Source organism: Poecile atricapillus, chromosome 13, assembly GCF_030490865.1.
Source record: "Poecile atricapillus isolate bPoeAtr1 chromosome 13, bPoeAtr1.hap1, whole genome shotgun sequence".
In the NCBI taxonomy this organism is placed as follows: Eukaryota; Metazoa; Chordata; class Aves; order Passeriformes; family Paridae; genus Poecile; species Poecile atricapillus.
The window spans coordinates 12,663,778-12,687,374 of NC_081261.1; positions in this window are offsets into that span (position 1 = coordinate 12,663,778).

The window sequence follows — 23,597 nt, forward strand, 5'->3', positions numbered from 1 at the left end:
AGTGTTAACAAAACTGCTGCAAGCAATATGTTGGAGAGGGGTGGTGCTGCTGAGGCCAGGGGAGGACAGAGCTCCCCAGGCAAGGCTGCAGTGCTGGGCAGGTGGGAGCACTCGCTGTTGGCTCCAGCTGATGCTGTCCTAGCACAGAAAAATGGCTGCAGCTACTTGGTTTTTGACAGATTCCATTCTTCCCCATCATGTTTTTGGGGTTTTTTTGTAATGAAGATTTTTTTCTTATCACAGAGAGCATGGTTACTGAGAAACAAAACTGCTCCAAATGTGATATTTCCATCACGTCCAAACCCACACAAAGTACTAAAGCACACAAATTCAAACTGGCTGAACTGAGAACCATTCTATCCATGGATATGCTGCACCATGGCTTTTCAATACTTACTGATTTCTTTTCAGAATTCTAGTCCAGCTTTCAACCAAAAATATTTTGTCAATTGTTTATTAATAAAAAGACTTTTGAAAGAAAAATGCCAGGTTTCTGTGTGGGAAGTGCATTCTTATGAAAAACCTCAGCTGATCCTTCATTAGCAGATGTGTTTCCTCTTTACCAATAGAGGAATGAAGTTATTTACTCAATTTCTCTAGAATTTAAATGCTGAAAGAAGTATAATGAACTCTTTACCCCTATGCCCTTTGGTAAACAAAAATACAGTTAATTTCTTCCAGTTTTGTCATGGACAAATAAACATGCCAGTGCCTAAACAACTAACTGGAAAGTACAACACTGCTGAGTATAATGCAATAGGAATGGCACAGAATTATTCACTAAGGCCTGAAATAGATCTGAGTGCAGCTAAGTCAGTGCAGCAGTGCTCCAGGTAATGGTTCAGACTTTGAAAATGAGAGTAACCAAAGCAACTTGAATTGATTTTGCTTCAAACAGCACAACTTAAGAGGATAAAATTGAAGGGAAGATAAGCAACACTGTGTTGTACCAATACTTGGTGCTTCTCCAGGGAGTTTCTCCATGTGTGTGCTTGTTGGGAATAGTTCTGCAGACCGAGGCACTTAAATCTGAGAGGTTGCTGGCAAGGACTTTGGGCCCAAAAAGTAGCTGTGTTGTAATTTAATTAATTGTATTTAACTAAATGTGGGGAATAGAAATGTCTAAAAAAAGAGATGAGGTTTAATTTAATGTTTTCCTCTATGTAGAACCCTATGCAGAGGGTTTGTGTGCTTTAGATATGTTTTTCTTTTATGTGTGAGGTTATTATTAGACTTGCAACTCACAAGGAAGAGGGTAGGTAACAGTAATAGCATTCTGAGGGATAGGTAAATACAGCTTTGATTTGGTTGGTAATGGGCAAGAGCAGAAATAATTTGTGTTTTTAGTCATGACCCAAAGATGTTTCTTTCCTGGACAAGTGTGGGGTACAGAAAAGACACACGTTCTTTGTGAGTAAGAATTATTAATACACATTCTACAGAAAAATGTGGATCTCTTAATCAGATTTTGGATTGTGATATATGTGCAAAGCATATATAGAGCTAGATTTTACCAGGAACAGAGAGGAGATGTTAATGGAAAGAGATTAGAGGATGACAGTGAGACTATCTCATCATAAACAAAATTGTTGCCTGAATCTAAACTAAATCTCTCCTAAATCTGTGTCCACTTCCACTTCAGATTGCTCTGGGTACACACCAGTGTCATTGACATTTACTGCTGTCCAACAGAGTTCCAACTCTCTTCTTACACAGCTATGCTTTGTGCATCTTGGCAAAACTCTGTCCTTTGGTTTCCTCTTCTATTCCTAGAGATCACACCTCTGAGAATGTTTCTAAAGGTACTCTTCTAAAGGAAGTAATAGGAAGAAACAACATTGTGAAATTTCTTTTTTCAATAAGGTAATTTTGCATTGTTTTTTGCTAGTTTTGGGATTGTCCTAATTCAAAAGTTTTTTTGTTAAGTGCCAGCTAGAGAAGTAATGGAATGGAGATGAGGAAAACAAACCTTGCTGCTGAATCTCAGTCTGAATTTAGTTTCTCTCCTCTAGTCACTGCTGCACTGTTATATAGGCTTCTTATTGTTAGGTACCATACAAGAAAGAACAATCTGATTTCTTACTGAAATGTTTTAGACGTGTTTTTTTTGGGTGTTTTGGTTTTTGGGTTTTTTTGTTGTGGAAAAAGTGTTCAAGCTGGCACAGCAGTCTTAAAGGACAAAAATGGAGTCCTGCATTTGTGGATCAATGAGCTAAGTGGACAAGATCATGAAGAAGCTGATTTATGGAATGGAGGAAGTTTATATTATTGTGGCTTCACACAAGGACAAGGCTGTCCAATGACAATGACAAAATCAGCCTTTTATAGCTCTACAAGAGATGAGTAGTGGGGTTCATTACTGCTAAAAGGTAGAGACTTGCTACAGTAAAAGAGTTCATTGTGCAAATACTGTTTGGGGGCAGCTGCAGAATGCAGGCACCTTGGAGAGGAGCTGTCCTCAGTGAAACTGCAGGTATTTACAGAAGTAAAGCTTTGCTGTGAAGAGCTGTGAAACTGCCAGAGGGTATAAACAATGTTTGAAATGCATTCAAACACGATAGTCATGAATTATAAATGTCTTTTTGTGACCCTTCCTTAGCCAACTGGCCACTGGGGTTAAGTGTCATCTAGTCAGGGTTTATGACCCCATGGAAATGTGATGTTGGATTACTTTGTGGTTCTGCAGCCTGGAGGAGCTGCCAGCAACAGAGGAAAATAATTACAGACAGACTTGAAGAGAAGAAAGAGGAAAGAGCAGCTTTCTAACTAGATTTTATTGCACTAGTCCATTAAGAGAGGAAAAAAAAGTCATTCCTTTAAATAATAATTAAAAAACCCACTGTAACTTATGAACAAAGGAATTGTCATCTTTGCTTTTTAGTTTTTTTGATCCACATGGTGCTAATTTCTTTAATGCTTTATAATTAATTATGACAAAGAGAACTGAAAAACTTGTGCCCTTTTCTCAAAAGATGGTAAATGGACTTCTAATGTTGATAATTTCATTTCTGGAAGGTGGTGCCACAGTTTGATTTTATGCACAGCCAAGTGGCTTCTTCAGCAGAATACAAGCTGATATAGAAACCATAATGTACACCACAAAATGTAGATTCATAAAAAGAAGAAAGGCCTGTGTGTCTGTCTGTGACTGCATGTGATAACTTGTGCCTCCCAAAGGTACTGGGGCCCAAAATTTAGTGAGCCTCAGATAAGCTGCCTTGTGAGTGCTCCCTAAAGGAATGGTGTATTCTGCACCTTCACTAGATGGTCTGAGGCATATCCAAAAGTTTTTTTGCTAGATAACTAATGCTTAAAATTTTTCATTTTGCTAGCATTTACAGCATATGAAGCCCAAATTAAATTTGGCTATGCAAATAAGTTGTGAATAAAAACATTTCTGGAGTGAATGGGATTTGAAAACTGCCTGGTAAAGCTGCCAGTGGCTGGTTTTGCTGTGAATGTGACACCTCTGCTGGTGTTTGCTACATAGATCTGACAGTGAGGTGAGCTCTGCTGTATCCCAGCAGAAAGATGGAGTGTTCCACAGATTATACCTAGATAACTGAAAGGTGATTTTCTTTTGACCCTGCAGTGGTCATTGTCAAGCCAGCCTGACTGTCTTGGGCAAATGATTTTACTCTTTTGGAGAGTGTCCTGAGAAGTCCTTGTAAAGAAATCCCTGTATTCTGTTTTTGTGACTTGCTCTGCCTTTAGGAGATATGTCCTTTTTGGAAAGTTACCTTGAAGTTCCTTTGATTCAAACCAGATTAAGGCAAAATGCAAATAAAGGATTTATTTTCATAATACCTAGAGTACACAGCACAGTTGCAGGTGTTTATATAGAAGATATAAATGAAGGAATAAATAGGTGGGGATCAAATCTGAGAATTCTTTCTTTTGTGTATCTGCTTTGCTGCAGCTGCTTTCCCAAGCAGATATTATCAGGGATCCTTTTTCTGTGTATTTTCTATCTCTGGGAGCATTTTTGAGAAAGTGACCTCTCGAATGCTCTGGATTACCTGTCATGGTTTTCATTTCTATACAGTAATTTTTTAGGATGTATATGTGAAAAATGGATAAGGCGACTTAGAAGTAGCCAGTTAGTAATAAATTACTGCTTCACCTTACTTGTCCCAAACTGAATGCAGAAATAGTTAATGTTACCTGATATATTTGTCATATATTAAGTCAATCTGTGTGGAAATGTTGCATTAACAATTTTAAATTGCAAATTTTTGAGAGGAAGAATCATGAAACTTGAATCATGAAAATGCAGTAGTTCTCTGTTCCTAGGCTATTCTGTGCCTTCCACATCCCTCCCAAAGACAGAGGGATTTCCTAGTTATTCAGTTAATCTGTGCTTAGCTGGCAGTTGAAGAATTGTGAGTTTTGGTTTGATTTTAATTCATTTACCAGCACTAACAATTTCTTCTATATTGAATAAGCAAATCTCACCCTACAGTGACTGTGGCCACAGCTGCTGTGGGGTGAGCTGACCTTGAGCATCCCCTGAGCTGCAGCAGCAGTTTGTCACCTGTGGCCTCTCAAGGGCTCCTGTCACTGCTGCTGCTGCCCTCGAGGCCCCTTTTGCCCCACCAGGAAATGTAGCAGTTAAATCTGAGAAACAAAATAAGAGTGTTGGTGTTGGCTGAACTGAGTGATGCTCTCATTTGGAGTGCAGTGCTACTGGCAGATGGGAGGCAGATGAGTTATTGTTGTCAGATTATTTTTTCAGTTAATGATTATGCAGTGCTTTGAAGAAGTAAAGTGCTATATCACCGTTAAGTATTATTATTATTATTATTCAGTTCCCAAAAGATCACAGAGCAGATAAGGTTTTTATGATATTTTTCCCTTGGTTTTTTACTAGTGTGGTTGAAAGCAGAATGTGAACAGGCTCTTTGGCTGTGGCAGTTTAAATGTGTGTGATTTAAAAAAAGATTAGATGTGATGTTTCTAACTATCTCATTCAAACTCATTCCAAAGCACTTCGTCTTCTGAGTGAAACAGTTCTCCTGCCTGAAAATTAATCCAAAACAAGATTCTGTGCTAGCTGTGAAGAGCTGGATTGAGCTAATTCATTTGTTGGGTCCAATCCATCCATACAAATGTGTGTAATACAGATCCTGCTTCTCATGTCATTGCCTTCTTGAGACTATGCAAACCCTGTTTTATCATCTTTAATAAAAATTGAGGCACTGATTTCTGAAGCTAGGAGCAAGACAGGGAGAATAATAAAACTGTAGAGCTAGATTATTTTTTTATTTATTTCAACACCTGTAGATATTTTCTTCCCCCAAAAAATTATGAAGTTGTACTCCTCTATAATTCTGCCCCTAGCAGACGTCACATTACACTGCATCTCTCATCAATATTTGTTAACTTTAATCTTGCATCATGGTCTTCTATCCAAATCCCATGGCTTTTAGAGACAGAGCCAAACAGATATATTTGGATTCTTTGTTCCCTTTCTGGAATGCTTTGGTGATAGTAATGCATGTTCATGTATTTTGCCTCTTAGGTTTGAAGGAACACAGCTAAAATAAATTCTCAGTGAGAATTGTTGCAGAATTTAGCCAAGAGGAACAGTTGTTTAGACTCTGAGGGAGACTTTGATTCATTGATTTGAGTCAGTGCATGCAGTATGTGAAGGATCTTGTATTTGGACACCGAAAACAAGCTAAGTTAATTTTGGATGTGCTGTCATCTCCTACTACAGAGTGGGAGGTGGGTGATGCCCAGCTTCTTACTATGCTGTTTGTTCCTGGTTGGAGGGTGATTGAAAAATAGTGATTTTCAACATATGTGGTTAAAGCTTAAGTTCTGATAAAGTTTCAGTACTTGACAAAATTCTGTCAATTATAATCAAATTTTATTTTAGAAGGGGGAAAATTTCTGTGAGGAGAAACAATAAACTTTTTTTTTTTGTTCTTTTGGATAGCGAAAGCTTTAAACTGTGCTGTTGCTTTATCATATTGATTTTTTTAAATGCTAAAAATTCACTTATACTGAGGGAAAAATTCCTTTGACATTTTCTTTCATAGCAAATAATGGAATCTTCATGACCTAGATTTCTTTTGCACAGCTGTTCTTTTAGAATGAAAACTTGTTACTACCTACCAAAAAAATAGATTTCATTTAGAAGGGCCCATTATCCTCAGTGACAGTTATTATTTCTGGCTCAAATTCTTTACATACATTACATAGGAAATATCTCTTCTGCTGTAAGGCTTTGGGATCACTGGCAGAGACAGTTGGGAGAGTTCTTGGAAATGTTCATAATCAACAGAATCCACTCCTGAGAGTTCTGTTGCAGCATCCCCTGCTCAAAGATTGGGGTGGAACTGCAGGTGCCATGTCCAACCTCAAATATTTTTGAGTATGTTGTCAATTCTTCTGAGTTTGTGTCTAAAATATATAAGATTTGACAGTGGGAGAAGAGTTGACAGAGGGAGAATACTGCACTTACATTTGGGTTTGGGCTTGGCTTGTAGTGGATCTTGTTCCATTTCTCATTTTCACACTGTTACAAAAGTATCATGGTTAGTTGTGTGTGCTATTGATCTTAATTGAAAGTTGTACAAAAATAATCATTGGAGAGCCTAGAGTAAAGGATCTTGGTGAATGAAAAGATTATTAAAGATTTCAATCTAGAATAGCCCCAGATCCATTAGACAATGCAGTAGTCAGGAGAAAAGGTAGGAATTGAGTACTTTGAGGCAAAACTTTCCTAAAAGATATTGTTGAAATATTTCTTGTCAAAAATGTGGTAGCACAAGTGAAGGTGCAATTTAAATAAGCTGAACTACAGATAAAGCAGCAATGTTCTAAACAGATCAAATTTGCAAGTGTGTTTCAATATATTTTATGCCTTGGGAATTCCAGACTATCAAGCAGCCTAATATGCTAATACAGTGCAGCAATTGTTTTTTCCTATTTTAGAGTTTCCACTGAAGTACATTGCCAGCTAACTTCTGACATGTGAAGAAAAAAGTGAATTTGTCATTAAAGACTGAAACTTGTCCCTAAATTCTAAATGTAATATAATTGCAGGCAGGTTGAACTGGATATTGTACAATGCATCCTCTACTGATTAATTTGTCTAATCTAATTCTGTCTGATCTGGTACCTGACTTATTTAACACTGCAGGCCTGAGTTAATAAAGTCTTCAGGGTATTGGACACTGTGCTGGTTTTAACCAGTCTTTTTTGGAGGAGTAAAAGGGGGACAAGGTATGTCTTTATACTTCGGGACCTTGGTAATAAGCTGCTGTAATCCATGTTCCTACTGTTAGCATTAATGTAGTTAGTTTTGGTGTTATTAAAAGAGTAATTAACACCTGCAGATATGATCAGAGATACTATCAGAGAGGAAGAATTAAATTTCACACTGAAGTTCAACTTGGATTTTTATTTCTGAAACAAAAACTGGATACACACCACTGTTGTGGCATTCCATTTCTAAGTGTGATTTAACTCATGATAAAACTGCAATTACTCTAAATAAAGCTTACATTAGAACTCTGTGTGAGTAAACATGCACTCAGTGTAAGGGGAGGATACTCCCTGGGATGGGGTGATCCAGGCAGAGCTGCTCTCAAATCCTGGATTTGAGAGGTTCAGCAGAAACAACACTGCAGAGAACAGTTGTAACCTTGGAGAAAGGAGACCATGAATGAGTCATGCTTGTGAGAACTTTTAGGAAATATTGTCTCAGATCTGCAGTGACATTCATATATGGACACTTCATACATTCATGTGGAAATCCCTTGTGCATCCATTCTGAGTACTCCAGCAACAAAATGTGAATACCTGTAACACAGTGATGAGCAAGGGGAAGATCTGGCAGTGATAACTGGTTGGGTACAGATACTCTACATGCAAATTCTCAGTGCTGGTGGTATTTTTTGGCAAGGAATAGGTAATTACTTTTAGACAACTGAGAAACTGATACCGCACATAACACCACCACCATGCTGAAGGAAGTGTGGTGGAAAGCTGAGAGCAATATTTGAGACTTACCTTTGACTTCTGTCACTCTTTCTGTGTGGAGTTTCATATTTCATGGGATCCTTCCCAGGATTGTACTTTGCACAAGCTGTGGCTGGGGTCAGCAGTTGCAATAAGCCACTGTGCAGACAGGATTTGTCACCTGTGCAGTGCCACTGTGGTTGAAGGTGAAACACTGAAGTCCTGTTTGGAGGAGTCAAGACAAACAAAATGATGGGGCTTGAGGAAAAAAATGTCATGGGTAAAATTGAGGGGGAAATGTTTTAATTCTGTCTCTCAAATAAATGGGACTCTCCACTATTTCAGGTCAACTTCTCCTTTATTATTTCTGGAAGTTATGTTAAATGACTCCTTGCTACATATTGTGTGGTGTCATGGGGAAAAAAGGTTTATCACCATCCATGAGCTGAGAAACTTGCATGTACTGATGTGCCCAATCTTTTCATGATGTTCCCTGTAGTCCAGGAGACTAGCAACTTTCTTTTCTAAGCTGAAACTTATTTTTGTTACAGCTCAAGTTTTGGTTTGGTGTTGGATTTTGATTGGTTGGTTGGTTTGTTTTGGGGGATTTTGTTTGTTTGGGGATTTTGTTTGTTTAAAAAGCAGTGAAGTCTGTTTAGAATAACTTTTCCAAATGGTTTGAAGATGAGTAGCACCAATACTTCCCGATAAAATTTCACCCTCTCACCTTTTTGGTCTCAGCTGAGACAGAAAACTGCCATGAAACAAGAAGGAAACCTCCAAGACGGAAAACTATTTCCTCTTCCAGCGTGACAAATAATGACAGTGTACTGATTGTCCAGCTAAAGCCCAGAAACCCTGGCCCCTGTGCCCTTGATAAGGTAATCCTACAGGCTGTATATAATGTCCTGGGCTAATACCTGTGTGGAGGTGTAGGGACTAAGCTGCTTAGGGCACGGCTGCTTTTGTTCTGTGCCGGTGTCGGCTCCAGAGCAGCGAGCTGTGACCGAGCTCCTGGGGGCTCTGCAGTGCTGATACTGCAGGCCTTCAAGGGGGGGGTGTGAGGGAGGCTTCTTTTCTTTGCTTTTCTACCCCAAAACTTGTAGCCCAGCCCCCTAAAAAAACACCCAAACCTATTTTCGTTGTGAACTGACAATGATTATTTCCTTTTGTTTATTTTAGGAATGATACTATTTCGTTTTTTCCTTCAGTTTAGGTTTTCTGTCTGCTAGAAATGCCTTCTCAGTATTTGCTTCCCTTTATCATGGTCAAAAGAGCATTCCCTGAACTCTATGCTGCATACACTTGAAAAAGTCTAAATAGGGTTTTAAGAAAGAAAGAACCAACACTAAGTGAAATTAAGGATTTAGTAGGACTTTTGAGATTATTTAAAAGAGCTACTGGACATAAAAAATAAATTACAAGTAATAAGACATTGGCACAACAGGGTTTCTTAATGTATTCATTTGCTACTTATGTAATATTGCTGTGCAGATTCAGTATTTGACAGATCTCTACAGAGGAAAAAAGGTTCCCCAAAACACCTCCCCAGCAAATAAGAGTTCACAAGAAAAAAATGAAATATTGCTCCCATTGACCACTAGGTGATAGCCTTGCTCAATTTATTCCTTTTATCAAGGTCATTTATATAAGGATTAAAAATGTTTTACACTGAAGCTCTTAAAGAATAGGATTCATGAAAAATCTTTTCTTTCCTGAGCATCACACCCAACTTTACTGCTTTCCTGGTTTATAAATATTTATGAGTCAGAACACAACCTTTTACATTGCTATATTTGATTTATTTTACTATGATGAGTCCCCAACAAACATACAACAGTGCACACTAAATGCTCATATACTCATCTTATTTCTCTGCCTCAATGGCACCAGACCAGTTAGGACTGCTGGTTTTGGTGTAGACTGAAGTGTTGACATTTTAAGTTTTTTTCTCATTATTAGTCTTCATAACCAAAGAGTCTAAAATATTTTTCCTGATGTTACAGACTTCATCTATTATTTAGAGGGCTAATTTTTAACAAAATAATGCCCTACCTTTTTATATATCAAGACACTGAGACACAAAAACATTTTTATTTTGTGAAAGGATTTTCTCAAATCAGGCTAAAACCCCAAAATATAACCTAGTTAATAACTGAAACATTGAGTCTTCACAATATTTAAATTCCTTCTGGAGAATTGATTAAGACTTCTCAAGGCATGACCAGTAATAGCTTTTGTAGCTTTATTAAGTTAAGAAGTATCCAACATTTATAATACAGAGGTAAGACCAGTAACTTTGAAGTATTTTCATTAGATCCAATAGTACATTAGTGTGTTTGGTACTATTTTATTAAGATATTGTATCCTTCATATTTTTGAGAAGTAATAAAACATTTTTGATGATTTCTAGAGCAAGAAACGGGTAAATACTTGTGAATGAATCCTTTGAATTGCATTCAGTACAGGTTTAGTGTCTCTGTGCCTTTTTTTGGATGTCTGACATTGAAAAGTAGCTCTCCACATTGCCTACCTTTACTTTCATGCCAGAAATCTCTTGTAAAGATGAGTATAGAATAAACCAATTCTAAGGAAACATTATGCATACCACTGTAGTGCTAGAAGTGAAAGCAGGACTCCAGAGAACATGCTGAAATCCATATTCTATGAAAATGTGTCTTTGAAAATTGGCATTGTTCAGGTTTCATTTATTTGTAAATCATCTGCTGAATGTTCACGCTAGGATCTTCTTAGCTTTGCCAGAGCTCAACTGTCACTTTCTAAAATGACTTTCACATTCCTTCCTGTGAAGCTCCAGGCATGTAGGGCCCAGGAACTGGGTGGAATTTTTGGAAGGAATTGTCATGATCCAGGTGACCCATTAATGATATCTGCATTCCTGTTCCAGTCCTGGCAGAAGTGATTCTTCCTTCTCCCACCAGTCTGCAGAGTGTGCTTTCCAAAAGGCAGCCAAATCTGCTCTTAAGTTGACTTTTATTGTTGCTTTGTGCTTGGAGTGCTCATGCCTGATGCATGACAGATTGATGTTGAAATCAGGGAAAGTTGTCTTACCTGGCCTTGATGAAAATACAGAATACATTGCCTTACTTTGGGGAACTGACTTCACTGAGACCATGATTCAAAAGACATTTAATCCTGTCTGGCTGTGGTCAATAGTAAGTTTTCCATACTCCTAATCTTACTCAGGGTTAGGAAGAAAGAAAAGTTCTCGTGGTTAAAAAAACCCAAAAACAATCAAAACAAAAACCAAAGCCAACCCTGACACAAAACATCCTGTTAATTGTATTCCAGAGGTGAGTGTGTGATGAGTTTAAATGTGTAGTTCATGAGATCATTTTCTTTAGACATGGTCAGGTCCTTCACTTCTGTCAAAGGATCATTCCTATTTTTCAGGCACAGCCACCCCAAAGCAGAGCTGTATCATGTGACATCTGTCCCAGCTGATCCTCCCCTGCCATGGATTCTAGTGCCTTGTTCCATAATAGTTCCCCTCGTTTCAAAAAGAGAGTACAGAAGATTGATGGGACTTGGAGCTTCTGGGAGGAGGCAGCTAGGCCTGGCTGTGTTCAGACAAATGGGAACAAATTTGGATCAAGAGCTGATGAGTCTGAATTAACTGAGAAGGTCAAAGAAGGTTGCTTTGGATAAAACAAAGAGCACTGCCATTTTCTACCTTTGAAGAGTGTTAGTCTGATGTCAAAGCCATCTACAACCCATCAGTGTGTGCAAACTTCAGCCAGGAGTAGATAAGAGAAGGCAAAAGCAACAAAAAGTAAGGAAGAAAGCAAAATATTGCAGTGGTGCTGTGTGAGTAGTCAGGAGAAATGAACATGTGCAGCTCTGGATGGTGAGGCACAATGTGATGAGCAGCTGGAAGAACGCTAAGTGGCATCTGCAGTTAGTGATACATTCCCATGTACCACATTCATTCCACTCAGAATGGAGCTCATCCAGATATAGGCTGATGACTGATCTCAAACTTGACCTTTTTAACATTTTCTTTCCCTTTCCTACTGCTTAACTCAAACCCAGCAGGCACTGGAGAATATTGAGTAATGCTGTGTCAGTAAAACTGCTGGACCTTGGGCCAGTGCTGTGATTCCTCATGTTTAGCTGGCTGAAATTTCATTTTCTAGTATTACTGGATGGTTAATTTTACTAGGTATTGTATTCATGTCCATAATAGGCATTCTGTTTTTAATGAGGGGGAAAGAAATACATGCTGCTACTTACAGAGAAGGTTTGAACTGGCATGGGGAGATACCAGGAGTTTTGCTGTCATCCTTCACAATTGCATTTCTTAGTACAGTCATGAGAATGAATGAGCTTTTAGTGCTTTCTGTAGAAGTCATATTTCCACATGTTTTTCCTGGTCCCATGCTACTGTCAGCTATACTTATTCGTTTAGTTATTGGGAAGATAAGACTAATAAATTATATCCTCACAGAGAAATGGGGCACAAATCCAAGTCTAATTTAGAATTCATCATGATTTTGACTGGAAATGTTCTGTAGCCATGTAATAATTATTTGTGTAATAAATTTTAAAAAAAAAGTCCTATAAATGAGTGAGTTAATGGCAGCAGTAAGTACAGAAAGGCAGCAGGTAGTAAGGATGGCATGGTGACAGTGCTGAATTAGTATTACTCACAATATTAAATTAAATATTAAAATTGTTAGGGGTTTGGAGCACAGTACATGGGGAGACACTGGGAGAGCTGGGAACCTTCTAAGGAAAGACTTTGGGGAGGATCCCATTGCTGTTTTCAATTACTCAAAGGGGTTTTATAGAGAAGATGAAGACTCCTGAAGGGGTGTAGAGAAAGGGAAGAGGAGACCAGATATAAGCTAAAACAAGAGAAATTGCATTTGAATGTGAGGGGAGAGGGGTAGATCCCAAAACGATGGGATCATCCATGAGACTGGAGCTAAGAGAAAAAGCTGTGTGCTCTCCATCTGCAGACATGTTCAGAACTCTGCTGGATATACAGTAATGTATATTGCCTTGGGTTAAACTTGAGATGGTGTCTAGAAATCCTGTGAAATCTAAATCAGTCTGATTCTACTGTCCTACAGATTGGGATTATCTTGGCTTTTGTTGTACCACCTGGTACAGTGTGAGTGCCCATAGCAATCTCCATTGCCCTGCAGTATTCCAGCTTCCTGCTGTCAGGCTGGGCACCAAGTGGATGCTCTGAAGGGCTCAGCAGAGCAGATATGCAGAGGGGTTGCACTGCTCCTGTGAAATGCAGCCCCCTGGAAGCTTTCTGCTCTGTGCCAGCAAATAAACAGTGCAGTGGACCCCTGTTCCACCCCAGATCTGGAGAGTGGGGGATGGACTGGCACCAAACCCCTCTGCAGGTGCTTTGTAGCCCCCTCTTGCAGAGCTGGGTGAATTTCTGGGCTCAGCAGGAGCTGGCTGGAGGCTGGGGTGGGCTGGGGGGTGCTGCTGTGGTCCAGCTCGGGGCTGGCTCCAGCCAGGTGGGGATGCACTCTCACTGCTGGTCCTTGCAGTGCCTCACAGCAGCCATCCAGCAGAGCCACCCCATTTCTGTGTTTCCAAGGAAAACTGGAAAGTGTTCATCCTTGTGCAGGGTTTGTCTGAGAGGTAGGCAATGTTGTATGCATCCTGTGAGAAGTGTGTTGATACTTTGGAATTACTCAGGTAAACCTTCAGAGGAGATGGTGTGGCTTTTAGTACTCATTTGTTAGAAACAATTAATGACTGTAAAGCTCATCATATCGCAATTTTCATTTTTGGTGTGTGCCATGCTTTATTTTCATGTGTATATCACTTTTAGTTCAGATTCCAGTTACAGTATACATGCAGCTATGAGAAATCTGAAGCTATCAAGTGTTTCAGATTTTCTCAATTCTTTGAGTACATTCCACCCCACTGAAGCTGCACAGAAGCTTTCCTGTCATTTTCAACTCTAATACAAACAATAGTAATTTCTCCGCTTCAACAGATTTAAAAAATAATTATACTGCACTTGAATAAAATAATCTATTTCTTTTAACTAGTGTGTCAAAAGAAATACTGATCTTTTGTGTTATCCACATCTACCCAAATGTCTGACATGTGTCCAAAAGAGTCTTAAAGAATGAAAATGCTTTTTAGAGACTTAATGTCTTTTTCAAAGATAGAGTACTCATTTAGGGAAAGACATACCACACTTAACCTAATCTTTTGAACTACCATTCTTATCTTAATATTGTTTAAGTCATGATGGTAATGTAGGATGCTTATGATTGAAGCACATTTGTATTAGTTTCTGGAGGATTTGAAATCTTCTCCTTGAATAATTCAAATTATTTGCCTTTATACTGGGACCATGAAAACAATTCTGAATTTAACAGTAAATTAGTGAAGTATAGACATTCTCATCTTTTCTGGAGAGTTTTTACCTGAAAATTGAGATGTGGATAATACATCAGGTAACAGCTCCTTTGTAACTATTGTATTCTTAGTGCACTAATGCTGCATTTTCATAGCTGATTCAACTAAGGCTTTGCATTTCTTAATTTGTGAAGATTTGTAAAGGCAACAAAAACTTTTTTATACCAAGTGTTTTCAAATAAATAGAATATCATAAAGCTCTCACAGCTTTGCCTTTTCCCCAGAACTGGCTAAAAAACCCACTCCTGCTGCTACCAGGTAATAAAATGTAGACTGGTTCTGAATTCACAGATGCTGCATGGGACTGAAGAGCTAGAGGTTCTTCAGTGTGCATTTAGGAGCATGAGTTGAGCCCGTGTCAGTAGTGGGCACCTAAAAAGTATTTCCTTTGAAGCTTCTTTTATGGGCTCAGAATCACTGTTTCCACAGCAGGAACTTTTATGACTTTGAATTTCAGTGAAGGGTTTGTGCTCTAAGTTCCTGCACTCTGGTGTGGTGGTTTCTGAAGTGGCAACAAAAGCCAGCTGCTATCACAAACTGAAAACTTCATTTCCTACAATGCACACACCTTCCCTGTCGTACAATCATGCAATTTAATAGATAACACCACTGGTTGCTTAATACTGTTGTAAATGAAAATAAGGTGATTGTGAAATGGTGAAAGTGTCACTGTTTCTGCTCAGTGCAATGTAAAGTAGCACTGAGACATGGAAGGGCTCCACAACAGAAGCAATGTCAACAACTGTAATAGCCCCATCTTTCTTGATCCTAAATTTCATCTTTTTGTGTGCAGGAGAAAGGCACTCACGGGAGAACAGTGACTGTGTTTCTTTTGTTTAATCAGTAATGATGGCTTGAATCAGCAAAGAGAATTAGTAGAAATACGATGTGAAAGCCTAACAGGTGGTTGGGGTGCGAGCCTGTGAGTCCTGGCACAGGCCCAAGTGTCTTGCACAAAGGTGTGAAAAGGGGCAAATTAATCACAGGAGATGGACATTAGGAACCCCCAGTTACTGACTGAAAAAAAAATGTAACTGACATCTGTTACTTGTTTCTGGCTAAAAAAGATAAGAATTGCTGTGCTGTTATTATGTGGAAGAAAGGGAGCATTGCCATTAAGCAGAAGCTTTCACGTGTGGCTTGTTACAGGCTGCCAGGAGCCGCGTGTCCCGATCGAGTTAGCGCAGACATTGGGATGAGAAAAGGCTCTGGCAGGAGAAGAATTGGCTGCTGCTGCAGTGGGGAAATGTGGACACTAAGGGCTCCTTCCTGCCTTACCTGGGGGAGCAGAGGAAGCGTCAGAGGGCAGCATTTGAACCCTGCTCTGATGCTCCATTAATGCACGTGGCTGCTTCATTAAACACCTTGGCACGGCAAAACCAATGCACCATCCCACCATGGATGCTGCTGCCTGCTGATGGACACCAAGACAAAAGGGCAATTCCTGATGAGTGTAAAACAGCCTCGTGCCTCAGCATCCTCTTAGAGAAACTACTGGGCAAAATATGTGAAAATTCTGCTAGATTAGTCGTAAGAATGTGCTCAAACCCACCAACACACCTTGCCAATCACTTGATTGTCCCATAGGATTTCCTCACTGCAGGCTGACAGAAAAAGTGTTAAATGAGGGGGGTTTATTGCATAGCCACTCAAACTGGAAACCAGGGTCACAAACTCTTACCTGCATAGTAAATAAGTAAGGGATAATAGCTGCTCTGCACTTGTGAAAATGTCTGTCTTAACACGATTGTGGTGAAAAAAGTCTTTTACGGAATAAGACTGTTATTAAAAAGAATGTTATGTTACATTGTTACGACTAAGAATACTTATTCCTGAATGAATCCATATTAATGCTACATAAACAATCTAAATAATTTCTGTTTTGACAGAGAATTTTCAAGCTGCCTTTTCCTGACATAATTTTCATTTTATGTTCTTGCAGGAGAAAACTTAGCTGTTTCTCATCAGAGTACATCAAATACAACACTCCTGGTAAGAAAATCTGATTATTTAAGTTGTATTATGAAATGTAGCTCTCTGGAATCTGAGCTGTTTTTCATTTTCAGTAACTGCATTTAACAGTTCCATCTTCCTTTCAGGAGCACTTTAAATTCTTTTTATTCCTTTGTTCCTGTCTCCTCTGCTTTCTGAATTTATTCTGCAACTTCAGGAGCAATGCTGTAAATCTTCCCGCAGTCAGTATTTCAGTCAGTCACAAGCAGCATGTGGTATGCGAAATCTAGGCATTCCAAGATCTACTTTTATTTATCCTCTTGTGTTTCTGTTCATTTTGTGAAGTTTTTGGTATCATTAGCGATGTCAAAATTGAGCATGTTGCCAAGAAAGACAAATATAATATTAATTTTTCTGTGGAAAAGGAGAATGTTCAGGAGACACCTAACTGACTCTACTGTGTCTTGCCATTTAAAGAACACACCACAGGGATTTTTCATCAATGTCTCATCCTTTCTCTTTTGGAGGACCATGATATGTTTCTAGTTCACTATTTTTTTTGCATTCAACTTTACTACTTTTTACTGGTTTGTTTTATTTACATTAAATAAAAATTATGGGGCTTTTTTAATGTTATATTCAAGATGGTTTTGAGAACATTGTCTGTGTTGTTCTGTCTTATCTTGCCCTCTGTGTTTTGGATAATAACCTTCATATTGTGATGTGTAATACTGTAATTGCACTTAGACCTCATGCAACAGCAATTTTTTCTTTTTTTTCCTGCCAATAAACTGAGGAGGAGAGGAAGCTACTGCTTCAAATAGTTTAAAAGAGTATAAAGGAATATATTGTAGATCATCTCTTGCTTTTGACTATTCTATGTTCATAAATGGAGTGCTGAACTTCTGTGGCAGCCCCAGGGGCTCATGGAGGCCCAGACACAAGAATTCCATAAGTGCAATTGAAAGCTGCAGGAAGCAAACAATCCTTAAATCCATACCTTTAGATAATTGTGCTTGCAAAGGTGAACTAGCCACTCCTAAATGTATGTTTCCATATTTCAGTGTAAAATATTTGTACATAGCATGTAAACTCATTTCAGGTTTAAAGAAACTCTAAACAAACAACAAAATCAAATTAATACAAGCTTATGAAAACTGTCAGCCCTTCAAACTGACTCTGAACTACAGAAAAGTTTGGAATTTGACAGTGATTCTGTTACAATGCTGTGGTGGGTTTGCAAATATTTGTAAGAGATTGTATGTTACTACTGAATTTAAAGTGCTGCAAGAGAAATATACGGAGGAAATTAATAGACAAAATGTTTGAATTCAAAATGCTATATATTTTTATTTCTTTTTTAGTTTTTTTTTTTGATCCATGGAAACTCTTTTCCTCTGTTGAGAAATAGAAAAATTGAGTGCTGACCCTAAAGAGACTCAGTCACTTCAGCTGTGTAAATGGGAGGGTCCAGCTTTTTCATCTTTTGTTTGCTGGTGATAACAAAAGTTCTATTTCCATTTAATTTGCCAGTCTAGGAGAAAGGATTTCCTTTTAATTTTTTACAGTTTCAATGAATGTGTGTGATGGCTTGAGTTGTTGAATGCTATTTTTATGCCCACTTCCTACTAGAATCAGACAATTTATTTAGAAAAACCAATTCCCGCGTCATAACTGGTACCTCAATCTGTGGTGAGAGCCGAGTCCTGCTGTCTGTGGGCACGACCTTCTTGAAGTGCTTCCAATCTCAATTATTCCCTGATTCATATCAATGTCCAGTTCTGTGAGCCCTGTAATGACTGGATTGCCATCATCCCTTCTCCTCTGAGCTGTGTCCATCAGGGGCTCAGATCAGCCCAGGGAGGGGAGGGTGCACTGCAAACGGAGAACAGAGCATCTCCCCCAGCCCCTCTGCAGTGTTTAACTCTGGCATTAAAGATTCCTGGTTAAAGTCATCCTCTGTGCCTGACTTAAAGCTTTGGGGAATTGTTTATGCATGTGTAAAACCACTAAACCTTACAATTTGTGCTCTGTTCTATGAAGAATAGCACAGATTTGGGTTTATAGTTAGTATTATATATATATATTAGTATAATATATATAGTTATGGTATAATATAACTGCTTGTGGTCACTCTGTTCACAGGTCTCTCTGTAAATCTAAAATCCATTAATCCCAGGGATGAGCAACCAGAGATTCAGATGAATATGTAGCACTCATCAGCCCATCTTCCTTGCTTTTTGGTCTTATTTTGTTTGTCCTGCCTTTTTGTTTTTCTTTGTTTTTTGATTTCTATTGTATTCCAAATATGACCTTTTCTCATAGCAGAAGGAGAAGTGCTTTTAAAATAAGTATTTGTTTTTTTTTAAATAATCTGCAGAGAAACTCATTAATCTAGAATTCATGATTATAGTTGAACATTCAGATTGATTGAACTTAAACTGACTTTTTTTGCTGTTCCAAAAGATCTTTTCTTATGATTTATTTCAACAAAACTCTTTGTCACCTTTCTTCTTGTGCCAAGTCAGTAGTCCAGGAAAGCTTGTGTTTTCTGCTGCCTTGGGTGACAGGATTTGTAGCCACATTTATAAATTTAATCCAGCAATAGGTTTTTATCTGTGGTGTTAGTCGCACCATCATTCATCTTATGATCTCCTATTACAAAAAAAAATTGATTAAACTGCAAGATATAACACTTAATACTTAAATATGGGAGAATTTCTTACTTAAACATGTAAGAAATATACAATGATCACATCCCAGTGCACTAATGTGGAGTCACCTCTGGAATAAGAAATTGACACTTCATCTCTGCTTTTGGAGGGTTGGTATGTGCAGGTGAAGCTTGATTCAGGGAGCTGAGAATGTAATTATTTTAATAATTAATTTTATTTTAATTGATATTTGGCCAATAGGTCAAACAATACTCCTAAAGAAACAAAGTGGGGAACTTTTTTATCATTCCCAAGTGTTGTGATTTGCTGCCTTGAAAAAAATTATCACTAAGCAAAACAAAATTCCAAACAACAAACCCCCAATTCAAACAATCCAAAGCAAACTGTGTGAAACTTGGAGACTAGACTGTGACTGAAATGACAAAGTGTCCCCTGCTAAATGATGGATCCAGCTCTGAATTACTCAGGTATTGATTTGAGGTCTTTCCAACATTGACTGAAATTAGGCCACGGTATTTGACAGAACTTTAGCTCCAGACACACGGCAAACTTGGATGCCTTGGATATTTCACACACGTTAAGTTGATACCAGCAGGTGACACTTTATACCACTGTGATTTAAATCCCTCACAAATCGTTTGGCATCAGCAGGAAAGAGAAGGAAGTGGAATTATTAATAGGATATTGAATGAGGAAGCACCTGTTTGTCCAGATGTTTGTTTAAATAGATATGTTTACCCTTTCACTGCACAAAACAAGTAATGATTGTGTTTACAGTATTGAAATGAGTATTTTCCAAATTTGAAATATATCAACTTTAAAGATTCCAAGGGCAGAATTAAGAAAAAAGATAATTTTAATAGCAGCTAATCTTTTTATAAAAAAAACCCCAATCACTATATTAAAGCATCAGGATTGGTGCAATTCCTTTCAACTGAAATCTGTCAATGAACTAACATGTCCAGTTAAGTTCAATTTCCAGAAATTCCTTAGTTTTGTAGGGACAAGCTATTAATGTTACTGTTAACTTCAATGGAAGTTAAACTGGTCCTGACAAATGCCATCAGTGTGGGTTCATTGGCCCAGAATACCTTGTCAGGGTAATTAATAAATGTGTTCCAGCAGTGGATGTGTGGTGCTCAGCCTGCTCTGCAGCTCCTGGGGCAGCAGGGAATGCCCTTGGTCTCAGCCAATGTCACTCTGCTGTCAATACCAGTGAGATGAGCAGGAAAGGCTGGAGATTCCTTAGAATCCAGGAGTGTGTTCCTCCTGTGGTGAGCATCTCTTTATCTGTGCAGGAGGAGCTGCTCCCTGCAGGATATGGAGGCAGAGCCACCTCCTGTATCTGCATCTCACACCCTGCTGTGGGATGAGGGAAGGGCTTGCAGCAATTCTCCCCTGTCACTGCCCCCACTGCTCTGATTGGGAAGTCCTTTCCTCATTATTTGGGAGCAGTTTGCATTTTAAATATAGGAAGAGGGGAAGAACCTGTCATGAGGGAATTTGCAGGTGTTTACAAACAGGTAAATTCTAAGTATGATTTATGTAAAAATATAGGCGAGTCCTTGTTAAACTACTCCATGTGAGACAGGTTTAGTGCCTTCTCAGTTGTTTTAATCACACAGAAAAAACTTGATTCCTTCCTTTCAGAAAAGCTGGCAGCAGCACAGTTTTTCTAGGATAAGGCCAGAAGTAAAACACAGCTGCAATATTTGTTTGTTACTTTTTGTGAGCCAAAATTTCCCAACTGCCCTCAAGTTGGGGTCCTGTGCTTTAACCAGGGGGAGAACAAGAGATGAAGGTCATATTATGAAAATAATTTTGGGTTTATACTATTTGGATTTACACTTTAAGCATTTTTAAGAGGAATCTTTTTGTGCCAAGCAGATGGAAAGGTTTATAAACCATGAAGAATGGTGTAATGGAATAGGGCTTGGATTTCTAGAACTCAATCACTTGAAAATCTCATCCTAAATAGACTGTCACAATTTCATGTTTTTTATGCAAAATGTAAGATTTCTACTAGTGACTAACTTTCATAGAAGTGCTTTTAATAAACTATACTAATAACTTTAAAGGAACAATTAAAATTATAGGAAGAAGTTCCACTGAGTGAGGACCATTTGCTTTAATCCTTGAGAAATAAAAAGGAAATGAGCTAACACCACTTACCATCACAGTCCTGTCAGAGCCAAATTAAAGAGGGCTGAGCAGGATGTGATAATGGCTCAGGATGGGGTGGATCACACCCTCCCTGGTGAATTATCAGTCAGGTGCTGTTTGTTATCGTTTCAATTAACTGCATTATTACTGAGCTACAAGAACCCCAGCCCAAACAGGCAACACGTTGGCTGGCATTTGCCCTGAGAACTGATCTGTTTCCATAGCTGTTCTTATGTAGAAATTAGGATAATTTTATTATAATACCTCTTTTTTCCTCCACTCTCCTTTTCCTCCCAGATTTTACTTCAGCTTAATGAAACTCAGCGCATTTCCTTAGAAGAAAGCTTGTTCCTTTGGAGTGGTTTGGTTGGTTGGGTTTGTGTGTTTGTCCCTGTGCTTTCCTTCCCAGCTTTTCTTAAAATCCATCTTCTCTCTTGTTTTCTCCACGAGATTAAATTAATAATTCTCTCTTTGCAGCATCACCAAATAACAGCATCATGCCCCAGTCTTGCAGAGGTTTTTATTTCTCCAAGAACATTAATACTGCTGTGGCTCCACCTTAGGGGAAAACAACATGGACCAAAGTGAAACAGTCATTCAGTTTGTGTGTGGTGCGGATATTTATAAAAAAAAATGAAAAAAACCCCAAAGAAACAAGAGAAAAGCCCCCAGTTTAAACCTGTCATACCTCAGCTATTGCCAAAAGCCACAGCTGGCAAGGCCACTGTTCTCAGAATAAAAAGTTGTGGCATTGAACTATTCTGTTGTTCGGCTTCATGACCTTACAAATCCAGCACCTGAAGATTAAAGTCAGGACTTTGGATGCACCTTGAACACAAAAATGCTTGCTGGGTACTCCAAGGCACAGGGGCTCAGGCTGGCTTAGAATTTCAATATTGGTCCAAGCTTCATAGTGGAACATTGTGATGATCTCCCATTATTGGGGTTTGCTCCATTAAAAGATTACTTTTTGAAATCTGGAAACTTTTCTCGACTTCTGCATCAATTATATTCCATATCCATATATACACTGGATTAACTTTCATATATAAGCAATTAGTTGAGAAAAGAAAAAAAATACCCCTGAAAAATGAAATAAAAAGAAAAGGAAAGATGAGTTGTTAAAAGAAATACCATTACAGATGTTGCTTCACTATTAAACCTTGAATTAATTTTCTACTGAATCTAAGAAAAAAAGTCATAAGAGAGAGAAATATTTCATATGAGAGATAAACCTAATAGGATTATGCATTTAATAGCAAAAGTAATAAAATTTACCTTCTCAGAATGCAGAAGAAATTATGAGAATTTCCCCTTTCTCTTGAAATTAAAGGTGGGGTAGGATGGTAATGGGGGAGTTGATTTGGAATTTGTTTATAGTGAATTACAGAGCAGAAAAATAATAGACTTGCTTGTTTGGGGATTGAACATTGAAGGTTCTTGTCTTTTTGATTCATAAATTGAAATTGCAGCAAAAATTGATATTTGGACAAAGCAGTATTTCCTGACAATAAAATTTAAAACAAAAGTCCAGAACATTTTTTAGTTGATGTACGAAAAAAAAGCTTCAAAACTTCTGGAAAAAAAAAAAATAATGAGAAGTAATTTTTTTTTTTTAAATTATTATTTCAGTTTGGCATTTGAATGCAAACAGTTTTTTCAATGAATTTCAAGTTAAAATGTCACTTCGTTTTGATTTGGTGTCTAAAAAAACCAAATTGACATTTCAAAATGAAATAAAAATATCATTTTGAATCAATGTTAATATGAAAGGTCACTTGGTGTTCATAGCCAAAAAATCCTTCTGGAGCAGAATATTTCACAGTAAAGCAGAAATTAGGGTTTTTTCTGCATGTCTTATAGCAAAATGTAAATTATTTTATATGTATGAACATCAGTTCTCATTCACACTATTTGCATGAGAAATATGTTGTCTGGCTGTATCAAAACTAGACCTTGTTTGAATTCCATGTCTCTGCTGTCTTAGAAATACCTCCCAACCCTGTGCAGCTGGAGCTTTGTTAGCAATGTGAAGATGAGCTTTCCACCAGTGACCCTGGGCAGGCAGTTTCACCTTTCCCTGTCCCCACTCCTGGGAATGCCCTTCCATCCTCTCCCTGTCTGCAGATCCCAGGGAATGCCCTTCCATCCTCTCCCTGTCTGCAGATCCCAGGGAATGCCCTTCCATCCTCTCCCTGTCTGCAGATCCCAGGGAATGCCCTTCCATCCTCTCCCTGTCTGCAGATCCCAGGGAATGCCCTTCCATCCTCTCCCTGTCTGCAGATCCCTGGGGATGCCCTTCCATCCTCTCCCTGTCTGCAGATCCCAGGGAATGCCCTTCCATCCTCTGCCTGTCTGCAGATCCCAGGGAATGCCCTTCCATCCTCTGCCTGTCTGCAGATCCCAGGGAATGCC